Here is a 12,619-nt window from a genome sequence, read left to right on the forward strand (position 1 = left end):
GAGCTACTTGGGCTCAATAACATACAGTGACATGAAGAAATTATAATTCGGAACACTCAGGGCTACTCCTGTGCTAGGCTGAATGTGTTCATTGCTTCCTCATTCCTTATAGAAAGGCTTTATCTCCTCAGTGGTTGATAGGCTGAAACCGTTTCCTGGCCGCCTGCTTGTGAACTGGCAGGAGTCAAAGATCACACATACACTGGTGGGCCTGTGATGGGACACCAATGCAGAGAAACACACCTGGCGCAGATATTCTATTCTGTTTATTAGACCTGCATCTCCCCTGTACCTCCTCAAGCCATCTGTATGTGAAGCAAGAAAGAGTTAAGGAATTTATTTATTTATATTTATTTATAATTACATTTGTTAAGCGCGCAGCTACCCGGAGGTTTCCCGGTGCTAAGGCAAACTGAACGGTATAAAAGGTGGGAGGAGTATTAAACCATAAAGTTAAGTGTTGAAAAGCCAAGTTTAAATTCCCTTACGGAATGTCAGAACGCAAAAGTTGGGGTAAAGAATTCCATAAGGAAGGGGCCAGCAGGGAAAACGAGCGTCCTACCATTTTGGCTCTGTTGATACGCGGAATCATAAACTTGTTCTGCGTGGAAGACCTGAGTGTACGGGGTGGAATATATTGCTGCACCAGAGCAGAGAGATAGTGAGGGGCTCTACCAGTCATGATCTTATGCATATAGCAAAGTGCTTTAAACTTAACTCTATTCTCGATTCGCAACCAGTGCAATTTCCGCATGTGGTGAGTAACCGAGGATCTGGCAGGAAGGTGACAGATAAGGCGAACTGCCATATTCTGTACCACCTGGTACTTCCTAGTAACCTCCTTGGCGGCACCCAAGAGAAGGATGTTCCCATAGTCCAGGCGGGAGATGACAAGAGCCTGGACTACGGTCCTCAAGGTGTCCGCTGGCAGCATCCACGTGATTTTTCTCAGCCACCTGATGATGGTGGTACAGGTGGTGGAGACTTTCACAGCGTGTTGCTTGAAGGTTAGTTGATTATCGAAGAGAACCCCAAGATTGCGAGCAGACACTGATGGGATAGGTAGAGGACCCATCTCCGGTGGCCAATGGTGTGGGCCCCAGAGTGAAGTGTCCGGGCCGAACAGGAGCAGTTCTGTTTTGTCCCCATTCAATTTTAATTTGTGCTTCAGCATCCAATCCGATATTTGTTTCAGCCCGGATTGAAGAGAGGAAGAGGGGAGGTTTTTATTGGTGGAAAGTGAATAGATGACTTGAGTGTCATCAGCGTAGGAATAAATTGTGAGGCCCGCCTGTTCCGCCAAAAAAGCAAGCGGCCTCACGTACAGGTTAAAGAAAAGGGGACTAAGGATGGACCCTTGGGGAACACCGTGAGTGGAGGGGAGAATGGATGAAACAGATGTAGAGGAAAAGACTTGGAACGTGCGATCAGAAAGAAAATTAGCAATCCAGGCCAGGGCGGAACCACCGACACCAACCGCCTCCAAAGTGGACAGTAAGATGGAATGGGAGACGGTGTCAAATGCGGTACTCAAGTCAAGCAGAATGAGTGCCACAGTCTCACCATTATCCACTTGGCGTCTGATGGTCTCTGACACGCCGAGGAGAGTGGTTTCCGTGGAGAAGCCAGCCCTGAACCCGGATTGAGAACCATGAAGAAAATTGGAAGATTCAACAAAGGAATTAAGCAAAGAATTAACGTGTTTCTCCAAAATCTTGGAAAAACATGAAAGCAAAGAAATAGGGCGAAAATTGGAGAGGTTGGTGGGGTCTGCGTTAACCTTTTTTAGTAATGGGACCACCATTGCGTGCTTCCATTCGTTTGGGACAATCGCTTCTGTTAGCGAAGCGTTCAGGACATCTAAAATAATGTGGAGAAGTGCTGGGTCCAGAGAACTCAGAACTTGAGGGGGCATGGGGTCAAGGGGGGAGCCAGATTTGATGTCTTGGAGATACTTGTTTAGAAGCGCGGGGGAAATAGGATCCCAAGCAAGAAGTGAGGAGGTGGCGGGCAGAGGGCAAGGAATAATACCAGGGGGAGAGTTGCGTAGATCTTGAACAGAGTGAGTGGAGGAAGCGGGAGTCGAATTAAAAATGGCATAGATCTTATCAATTTTTTCAAGAAAAAAATTGGCTAAGGCATTACACTGAGCAGTGTCTAGACAAGGATCCTCAGGTACCGAGGATGCACCTGAGGGCTCCTTGACTATTTTAAACAGGGCCTTAGGTCTGTTTTGAGCTGTAAGTATGGTGCTGTTAGCAAAATTAGCTCTGGCGGTATCACAGGCCGCATGATAGGCTTTGAGGGCGGACTTATATTTTACTTTGTGATCTGAGTCATAGTTGGAACGCCATATGCGCTCCAATTTTTTACAGTTGGATTTTTCTGCACGGAGGGAGTCGTTAAACAAGGGTGCCGGGGGTGATGGACTTGAGATTTATTTTTTTGGGTAGGGAGACAGGAGTCCAAAGCGGTGGTTAACCATGATCTAACAGCAGGTAGCTCTTTGATAGTCATCATGGAAGCCGTGGGTTTAGAATTGGCGAGAAGAGAGTTTAATTTATTTAAATCAAGACGTTTCCAGTTCCTACTGGCTTTGTGAGGGAGGTCGGGCCTAGAGGAATCAGCCACAGACGTAGGAATGCTCCATCTATACTTTTATTGGGAGGATGCTGCCGTGAGCTCCTCCCAGCTAATCACACAAACAGCAGTAAAGCAAGATAACTACACAGTTAGGGGGGACTGCATGGTTAGGTTTTTGAGGAATTATTGAAACTGACCTCAGTGACCCATAATCAGAGCTGTGGCTAATGACTGCATGCCTAATTATGATGAAGCAAGCACCATGGCTCGTAGGGGCCCCACAACACACTTTTCTTAGCTCATTGAATTAAAGTATAAACTTCTGCCATGTGTGAGTGGTAAAGGCTTGTTAATTTTGTTGCTTTTCAAATTCACGTCTGACAACAAGACGAAGGAACATTGGGGCATCAGACGCTTTGGAAAGTAGCCACCAACCGCAGAGAAAGAGAGAAAGAGGGAAAAGGCAGTATGAGGTGTGGAGAAAACAGCAGCAGGTACAAGGAGCTCAAATGAGATTAATGGCGTCTAAATAGAGCACGTAAAGGAACAGTTACAAATCTAAGAAAAGACTAGGAAAAAACACAGAAAGAGTTTGTAGATGAAATTCTCTTCCAGGAACAGCAGGTTAAGAGAAATTACACAGGGAGCAGTTAAGCTTGTAACACGGGGGAGAATAGAAAAGAAAATGCAGTTTTATGAAGTGTGTTTGCCTAATCCAGCTAGCACTTTTATTTTATTTCTCTATTTGCTTCTTTTATTGGTAAAGTAAGTTTCAAGTGCATGCACAGGTATGACTGAGTAAGCCAGGGTATAATAATTTGAAGCATTTGGACCAGCGCTAATGAAGGACGAGAGTTATAGCAAAGATGTGAAAGGGGGAGCGATAATAATTATGTGATATGGCAATAGTGACACCAAAATAAACCACCTATTTATAAAACTGACATGGAAGAAATACTAAAGGTTAACTTCTGAAATTGTAGCCGATGTAAAAAGATTCTCGTTGTCGGCAGGATTCAAACCTGCGCGGGGAGACCCCAATGGATTTCTAGCCCATCGCCTTAACCACTCTGACACAACAACTGACTGTGAGGCGTGTGCACATAATCTGTATGCAAGTTTTCAAGGTGTCCCACAGCAAATTCCTGATATTCTGCAATGCACTTTTTTAAAAAAATGTTTTTTTCAGAAGGCACATTCTCTCCTAAAAACAAAAATTGCATGCGTATATCTCTACTTTGGAATACCATAGGCTTGCATGCATACTCTCATGGGTCACTCAAGTTTTTTGGACCCTATTGCACTCTGTTTTCGTGCTGCTTTTAGTATATGGCCCATATTACTGAAGTCTACCATCTTCTAGTATTTGAGGCTCCTTTGTAAGTGCTTTATATTTTTTCCTTGAAGAGCTATATAATAAAGGGGTCCGGTAAAGATTGCATTTATGGAAGATAAAAGAAGGCCCACTTGTCTCACCAAATGCTGTAGAGAAACCTGATGTTTTACTCATGTTATCCTTAGTTCGTTTTTGTTAGACCTTGCATTCTTATGGTGGTCCCAACCCCACCTTATTGCTTTTCACCTCCGCATTTTGCTGTATCTTTTTGTTGGCCTTAGGACTCTGATCACTTTATCGCTACTAATCAGTGCTCAGGCGCACGTGCTTCTTCCCTAATCATGTGTATAATTGGAGTATACCTGACTGACAGATTTAATTTACTTGAAAGCCCCTTGTAAAGTGGTATACCATATACCCAGTGACTGATTGTGCCGCCCAAAGAAATAGCATTTAAAACCTGTCTCAAGCCTGCTACTGCAGTGCCTGTGCTGCAGTGTACTGCCACTTCGACTTGGCATTTAAAACTACTTGCCAAGCCTTAAACTCCAATTTTATTACATATCAGTAACCCCTAAGGTAGGCCCTAGGTAGTCCTAGGGGCATCATGCTATGTAAGTAAAAGGTAAGACATGTACTGTGGTAGTTTGTATGTCCTAGTAGTATCAAACAGTCTATTACATTTTTCACTACTGTGAGGTCTGCCCCTCTCATAGGTTAGCATTGGGTATTCCCTTATACTTTTTGGGGGGTAATTCCATATCAGAGAGGAGAAGCTTTATTTATTTATTGATACATCCTATCTACTGGTGAGGTTGGATTTAATCTTACTATTGTATACATGCCATTTTTAGAGAGTGAGCATTTCTCTGCACTTACTGCTCTATTTGCATCAAAACCTGTCTTCAATTGATGTCTGGATTGGGCTGCGAGACAGCTACATATGTGCATTCCCTGTAGACAGCCACAACAGAGGTCACTCAACTGCAACTGCATTCATCTGCATTCTGATTGGCCTGGGGGAGAGCTCCGCTCCCCTTACCGCAAATATGTTCAAGAACGATCATTTATGTCAGTAAGTACAGTATACCTACATCTTATAATCATGTGTGTTTAAATAATTTGTCGTTAGATCGTTTAAATATTGAAAAGGATCTGTTTTTAATAGACATTTTTTAAAAACAACTGGTACATTTGGGAATTCTGTAAAGTAAAAACCCAACTGTCGTGACATTGCCAACCACAATGCCGTGACTCGGATTTGAACCGAGGTTGCTGCGGCCACAACGCAGAGTACTAACCACTTTACGATCACGGCGAGCTACTTGGGCTCAATAACGTACAGTGACATGAAGAAATTATAATTCGGAACACTCAGGGCTACTCCTGTGATAGGCTGAATGTGTTCATTGCTTCCTCATTCCTTATACAAAGGCTTTATCTCCTCAGTGGTTGATAGGCTGAAACCGTTTCCTGGCCGCCTGCTTCTGAACTGGCAGTGTAGCTAACTCAAATCAAAACGTAGATCGTAGGACTTCGGCAAGCGTCCGAGGACTACCTTACCGATCACAAATCATAGAACTTCAGTAAGCGTCCGAAGACTACCTTACCGAACACAAATCTTACCCAAATTCTCAAATGTCCAGATTCCAACTGCCAAGGTCTTGTAATTCAAATCAGCCAAATGGCACTTTCCCAGCAACGCAGACACTCGAAAACTCAGTCGGAGACCGGCGCCACCTGGAAGGTCAGATCGGAAGGAAAGGAAGAAACACCGTGGGAGCCAAGACTCGGGTCACTCAGTGGCAGCGCGCGTCCATGGCGAGTTTCCAAGCCTTCGTCACGACCTCTCCTTCGGGCATCCGAGCCGCCGATGAGTCCCTTCGTGGTCGCCAATTTGTAGTAATCAGGGTTCCCAAGGCCTACATGCTCCGAAGATAACCCACTTACACTCAAGAACTGTTGGCACGGAAACTGTAAAAGGCAAAGAACAAGTTTATTAAGACCCCATGGGGTGGTGGTACACTCAAACAGCACCCTTCGGTAATGCAAGAGGTATCACATCGAACACCGGTGTGACCCCGATTTATATACAGTCTTGGGGCAATAAAAGATAGGCGGCACAAGTTAGAACACATTTAGGTACATATATGGTCATGTTTTGGAACACAGCCAGCTCATTGGAGGGGGCACAACTCCGCTGGTCAGTTTGGCGCACATTCCTGAAGGACGACTGGTCAGTTGGGACTGCGCATGTGCAAGCTTGACCAGTACTAAAAATAGCCTGTTGCTGGGCAAACTGAAGTGGTCAGTGGTACGGACAACGGACTAAAGGGCACGCCGGCCACGAGGCCGCTTATGGTCTAAGATGGCCGCCGCAACATTCAAAATGGCGTTTTCATATATAGCCAAGTTAAGGAGGACAACGTGTAGTTTCAGCTAATCGCTAACGCGGCCATGCCAATTACGAGAGCAGAAGTCAAAGATCACACATACACTGGTGGGCCTGTGATGGGACACCAATGCAGAGAAACACACCTGGCGCAGATATTCTATTCTGTTTATTAGACCTGCATCTCCCCTGTACCTCCTCAAGCCATCTGTATGTGAAGCAAGAAAGAGTTAAGGAACGGTCCATCTACACTTTTATTGGGAGGATGCTGCCGTGAGCTCCTCCCAGCTAATCACACAAACAGCAGTAAAGCAAGATAACTACACAGTTAGAGGGGACTGCATGGTTAGGTTTTTGAGGAATTATTGAAACTGACCTCAGTGACCCATAATCAGAGCTGTGGCTAATGACTGCATGCCTAATTATGATGAAGCAAGCAACATGGCTCGTAGGGGCCCCACAACTCACTTTTCTTAGCTCATTGAATTAAAGTATAAACTTCTGCCATGTGTGAGTGGTAAAGGCTTGTTAATTTTGTTGCTTTTGAAATTCACGTCTGACAACAAGACGAAGGTACATTGGGGCATCAGACGCTTTGGAAAGTAGCCACCAACCGCAGAGAAAGAGAGAAAGAGGGAAAAGACAGTATGAGGTGTGGAGAAAACAGCAGCAGGTACAAGGAGCTCAAATGAGATTAATGGTGCCTAAATAGAGCACGTAAAGGAACAGTTACAAATCTAAGAAAAGGGAAAGAAAAGACTAGGAAAAAACACAGAAAGAGCTTGTAGATGAAATTCACTTCCAGGAACAGCAGGTTAAGAGAAAATACACAGGGAGCAGTTAAGCTTGTAACACTGGGGAGAATAGAAAAGAAAATGCAGTTTTATGAAGTGTGTTTGCCTAATCCAGATAGCACTTTTATTTTATTTCTCTATTTGCTTCTTTTATTGGTAAAGTAAGTTTCAAGTGCATGCACAGGTATGACCGAGAGAGCCAGGGTATAATAATTTGAAGCGTTTGCACCAGCGCTAATGAAGGACGAGAGTTATAGCAAAGATATGAAAGGGGGAGCGATAATAAATATGTGATATGGCAATAGTGACACCAAAATAAGCCACCTATTTATAAAACTGACATGGAAGAAATACTGAAGGTTAACTTCTGAAATTGTAGCCAATGTTAAAAAGATTCTCGTTGTCGGCAGGATTCGAACCTGCGCAGGGAGACCCCAATGGATATCTAGTCCATCGCCTTAACCACTCGGCCACAACAACTGACTGCGAGGCGTGTGCACATAATCTGTATGCAAGTTTTCAAGGTGTCCCACAGCAAATTCCTGATATTCTGCAATGCACTTTTTAAAAATAATGTTTTTTTCAGCAGGCACATTCTCTCCTAAAAACAAAAATTGCATGTGTATATCTCTAGTTTGGAATACCATAGGCTTGCATGCATACTCTCATGGGTCACTCAAGTTTTTTGGACCCTATTGCACTCTGTTTTCGTGCTGCTTTTAGTATATGGCCCATATTACAGAAGTCTACCATCTTTGAGTATTTGAGGCTCCTTTGTAAGTGCTTTATATTTTTTCCTTGAAGAGCTATATAATAAAGGGGTCCGGGAAAGATTGCATTTATGGAAGATAAAAGAAGGCCCACTTGTCTCACCAAATGCTGTAGAGAAACCTGATGTTTTACTCATGTTATCCTTAGTTCGTTTTTGTTAGACCTTGCATTCTTATGGTGGTCCCAACCCCACCTTATTGCTTTTCACCTCCGCATTTTGCTGTATCTTTTTGTTGGCCTTAGGACTCTGATCACTTTATCGCTACTAATCAGTGCTGAAGTGCACGTGCTTCTTCCCTAATCATGTGTATAATTGGAGTATACCTGACTGACAGATTTAATTTACTTGAAAGTCCCTTGGAAAGTGGTATACCATATACCCAGGGACTGATTGTGGCGCCCAAAGAAATAGCATTTCAAACCTGTCTCAAGCCTGCTACTGCAGTGCCTGTGCTGCAGTGTACTGCCACTTCGACTTGGCATTTAAAACTACTTGCCAAGCCTTAAACTCCAATTTTATTACATATCAGTAACTCCTAAGGTAGGCCCTAGGTAGTCCTAGGGGCATCATGCTATGTAAGTAAAAGGTAAGACATGTACTGTGGTAGTTTGTATGTCCTAGTAGTATAAAACAGTCTATTACATTTTTCACTACTGTGAGGTCTGCCCCTCTCATAGGTTAGCATTGGGTATTCCCTTATACTTTTTGGGGGGTAATTCCATATCAGAGAGGAGAAGCTTTATTTATTTATTGATAAATCCTATCTACTGGTGAGGTTGGATTTAATCTTACTATTCTATAAATGCCATTTTTAGAGAGTGAGCATTTCTCTGCACTTACTGCTCTATTTGCATGAAAACCTGTCTTCAATTGACGTCTGGATTGGGCTGCGAGACAGCTACATATGTGCATTCCCTGTAGACAGCCACAACACAGGTCACTCAACTGCAACTGCATTCATCTGCATTCTGATTGGCCTGGGGGAGAGCTCCGCTCCCCTTACTGCAAATATGTTCAAGAACGATAATTTATGTCAGTAAGTACAGTATACCTACATCTTATAATCATGTGTGTTTAAATAATTTGTCGTTAGATCGTTTAAATATTGAAAAGGATCTGTTTTTAAAAGACATTTTACAAAAACAACTGGTACATTTGGGAATTCTGTAAAGGAAAAACCCAACTGCCGTGACATTGCCAACCACAATGCCGTGACTCGGATTCGAACCGAGGTTGCTGCGGCCACAACGCAGAGTACTAACCACTATACGATCACGGCGAGCTACTTGGGCTCAATAACGTACAGTGACATGAAGAAATTATAATTCGGAACACTCAGGGCTACTCCTGTTTTAGGCTGAATGTGTTCATTGCTTCCTCATTCCTTATACAAAGGCTTTATCTCCTCAGTGGTTGATAGGCTGAAACCGTTTCCTGGCCGCCTGCTTGTGAACTGGCAGGAGTCAAAGATCACACATACACTGGTGGGCCTGTGATGGGACACCAATGCAGAGAAACACACCTGGCGCAGATATTCTATTCTGTTTATTAGACCTGCATCTCCCCTGTACCTCTTCAAGCCATCTGTATGTGAAGCAAGAAAGAGTTAAGGAACGGTCCATCTACACTTTTATTGGAGGATGCTGCCGTGAGCTCCTCCCAGCTAATCACACAAACAGCAGTAAAGCAAGATAACTACACAGTTAGGGGGGACTGCATGGTTAGGTTTTTGAGGAATTATTGAAACTGACTTCAGTGACCCATAATCAGAGCTGTGGCTAATGACTGCATGCCTAATTATGATGAAGCAAGCACCATGGCTCGTAGGGGCCCCACAACACACTTTTCTTAGCTCATTGAATTAAAGTATAAACTTCTGCCATGTGTGAGTGGTAAAGGCTTGTTAATTTTGTTGCTTTTCAAATTCACGTCTGACAACAAGACGAAGGACCATTGGGGCATCAGACGCTTTGGAAAGTAGCCACCAACCGCAGAGAAAGAGAGAAAGAGGGAAAAGACAGTATGAGGTGTGGAGAAAACAGCAGCAGGTACAAGGAGCTCAAATGAGATTAATGGCGCCTAAATAGAGCACGTAAAGGAACAGTTACAAATCTAAGAAAAGGGAAAGAAAAGACTAGGAAAAAACACAGAAAGAGCTTGTAGATGAAATTCTCTTCCAGGAACAGCAGGTTAAGAGAAATTACACAGGGAGCAGTTAAGCTTGTAACACGGGGGAGAATAGAAAAGAAAATGCAGTTTTATGAAGTGTGTTTGCCTAATCCAGCTAGCACTTATATTGTATTTCTCTATTTGCTTCTTTTATTGGTAAAGTAAGTTTCAAGTGCATGCACAGGTATGACCGAGAGAGCCAGGGTATAATAATTTGAAGCGTTTGCACCAGCGCTAATGAAGGACGAGAGTTATAGCAAAGATACGAAAGGGGGAGCGATAATAAATATGTGATATGGCAATAGTGACACCAAAATAAGCCACCTATTTATAAAACTGACATGGAAGAAATACTAAAGGTTAACTTCTGAAATTGTAGCCGATGTTAAAAAGAATCTCGTTGTCGGCAGGATTCGAACCTGTGCGGGGAGAACCAAATGGATTTCTAGTCCATCGCCTTAACCACTCGGCCACAACAACTGACTGTAAGGTGTGTGCACATAATCTGTATGCAAGTTTTCAAGGTGTCCCACAGAAAATTCCTGATATTCTGCAATGCACTTTTTAAAAATAATGTTTTTTTCAGCAGGCACATTCTCTCCTAAAAACAAAAATTGCATGCGTATATCTCTAGTTTGGAATACCATAGGCTTGCATGCATACTCTCATGGGTCACTCAAGTTTTTTGGACCCTATTGCACTCTGTTTTCGTGCTGCTTTTAGTATATGGCCCATATTACAGAAGTCTACCATCTTTGAGTATTTGAGGCTCCTTTGTAAGTGCTTTATATTTTTTTCTTGAAGAGCTATATAATAAAGGGGTCCGGTAAAGATTGCATTTATGGAAGATAAAAGAAGGCTCACTTGTCTCACCAAATGCTGTAGAGAAACCTGATGTTTTACTCATGTTATCCTTAGTTCGTTTTTGTTAGACCTTGCATTCTTAAGGTGGTCCCAACCCCACCTTATTGCTTTTCACCTCCGTATTTTGCTGTATCTTTTTGTTGGCCTTAGGACTCTGATCACTTTATCGCTACTAATCAGTGCTGAAGTGCACGTGCTTCTTCCCTAATCATGTGTATAATTGGAGTATACCTGACTGACAGATTTAATTTACTTGAAAGCCCCTTGTAAAGTGGTATACCATATACCCAGGGACTGATTGTGCCGCCCAAAGAAATAGCATTTCAAACCTGTCTCAAGCCTGCTACTGCAGTGCCTGTGCTGCAGTGTACTGCCACTTCGACTTGGCATTTAAAACTACTTGCCAAGCCTTAAACTCCAATTTTATCACATATCAGTAACCCCTAAGGTAGGCCCTAGGTAGTCCCAGGGGCATCATGCTATGTAAGTAAAAGGTAAGACATGTACTGTGGTAGTTTGTATGTCCTAGTAGTATCAAACAGTCTATTACATTTTTCACTACTGTGAGGTCTGCCCCTCTCATAGGTTAGCATTGGGTATTCCCTTATACTTTTTGGGGGATAATTCCATATAAGAGAGGAGAAGCTTTATTTATTTATTGATAAATCCTATCTACTGGTGAGGTTGGATTTAGTCTTACTATTGTATAAATGCCATTTTTAGAGAGTGAGCATTTCTCTGCACTTACTGCTCTATTTGCATTGAAACCTGTCTACAATTGACGTCTGGATTGGGCTGCGAGACAGTTACATATGTGCATTCCCTGTACACAGCCACAATACAGGTCACTCAACTGCAACTACTTTCATCTGCATTCTGATTGGCCTGGGGGAGAGCTCCGCTCCCCTTACTGCAAATATGTTCAAGAACGATAATTTATGTCAGTAAGTACAGTATACCTACATCTTATAATCATGTGTGTTTAAATAATTTGTCGTTAGATCGTTTAAATATTGAAAAGGATCTGTTTTTAATAGACATTTTACAAAAACAACTGGTACATTTGGGAATTCTGTAAAGGAAAAACCCAACTGCCGTGACATTGCCAACCACAATGCCGTGACTTGGATTCGAACCGAGGTTGCTGCGGCCACAACACAGAGTACTAACCACTATACCATCACGGCGAGCTACTTGGGCTCAATAATGTACAGTGACATGAAGAAATTATAATTCGGAACACTCAGGGCTACTCCTGTGATAGGCTGAATGTGTTCATTGCTTCCTCATTCCTTATACAAAGGCTTTATCTCCTCAGAGGTTGATAGGCTGAAACCGTTTCCTGGCCGCCTGCTTGTAAACTGGCAGGAGTCAAAGATCACACATACACTGGTGGGCCTGTGATGGGACACCAATGCAGAGAAACACACCTGGCGCAGATATTCTATTCTGTTTATTAGACCTGCATCTCTCCTGTACCTCCTCAAGCCATCTGTATGTGAAGCAAGAAAGAGTTAAGGAACGGTCCATCTACACTTTTATTGGGAGGATGCTGCCGTGAGCTCCTCCCAGCTAATCACACAAACAGCAGTAAAGCAAGATAACTACACAGTTAGGGGGGACTGCATGGTTAGGTTTTTGAGGAATTATTGAAACTGACCTCAGTGACCCATAATAAGAGCTGTGGCTAATGACTGCATGCCTAATTA

At 43.1% G+C, this 12,619-nt stretch overlaps 2 non-coding genes across 2 annotated transcripts; both read right to left on the reverse strand.

Annotated features, from left to right (window-relative positions):
- Positions 1–9,084: 9,084 nt before the first annotated feature.
- TRNAH-GUG (transfer RNA histidin (anticodon GUG)) lies at positions 9,085–9,156 on the reverse strand. The gene has a single exon. It is a non-coding gene; the product is annotated as a tRNA-His (tRNA).
- Positions 9,157–12,025: 2,869 nt separating this feature from the next.
- TRNAH-GUG (transfer RNA histidin (anticodon GUG)) lies at positions 12,026–12,097 on the reverse strand. The gene has a single exon. It is a non-coding gene; the product is annotated as a tRNA-His (tRNA).
- Between the last annotated feature and the right edge of the window lie 522 nt (positions 12,098–12,619).

The sequence above is a fragment of the Lissotriton vulgaris genome, chromosome 1_1, assembly GCF_964263255.1.
Source record: "Lissotriton vulgaris chromosome 1_1, aLisVul1.2, whole genome shotgun sequence".
NCBI lineage: Eukaryota > Metazoa > Chordata > Amphibia > Caudata > Salamandridae > Lissotriton > Lissotriton vulgaris.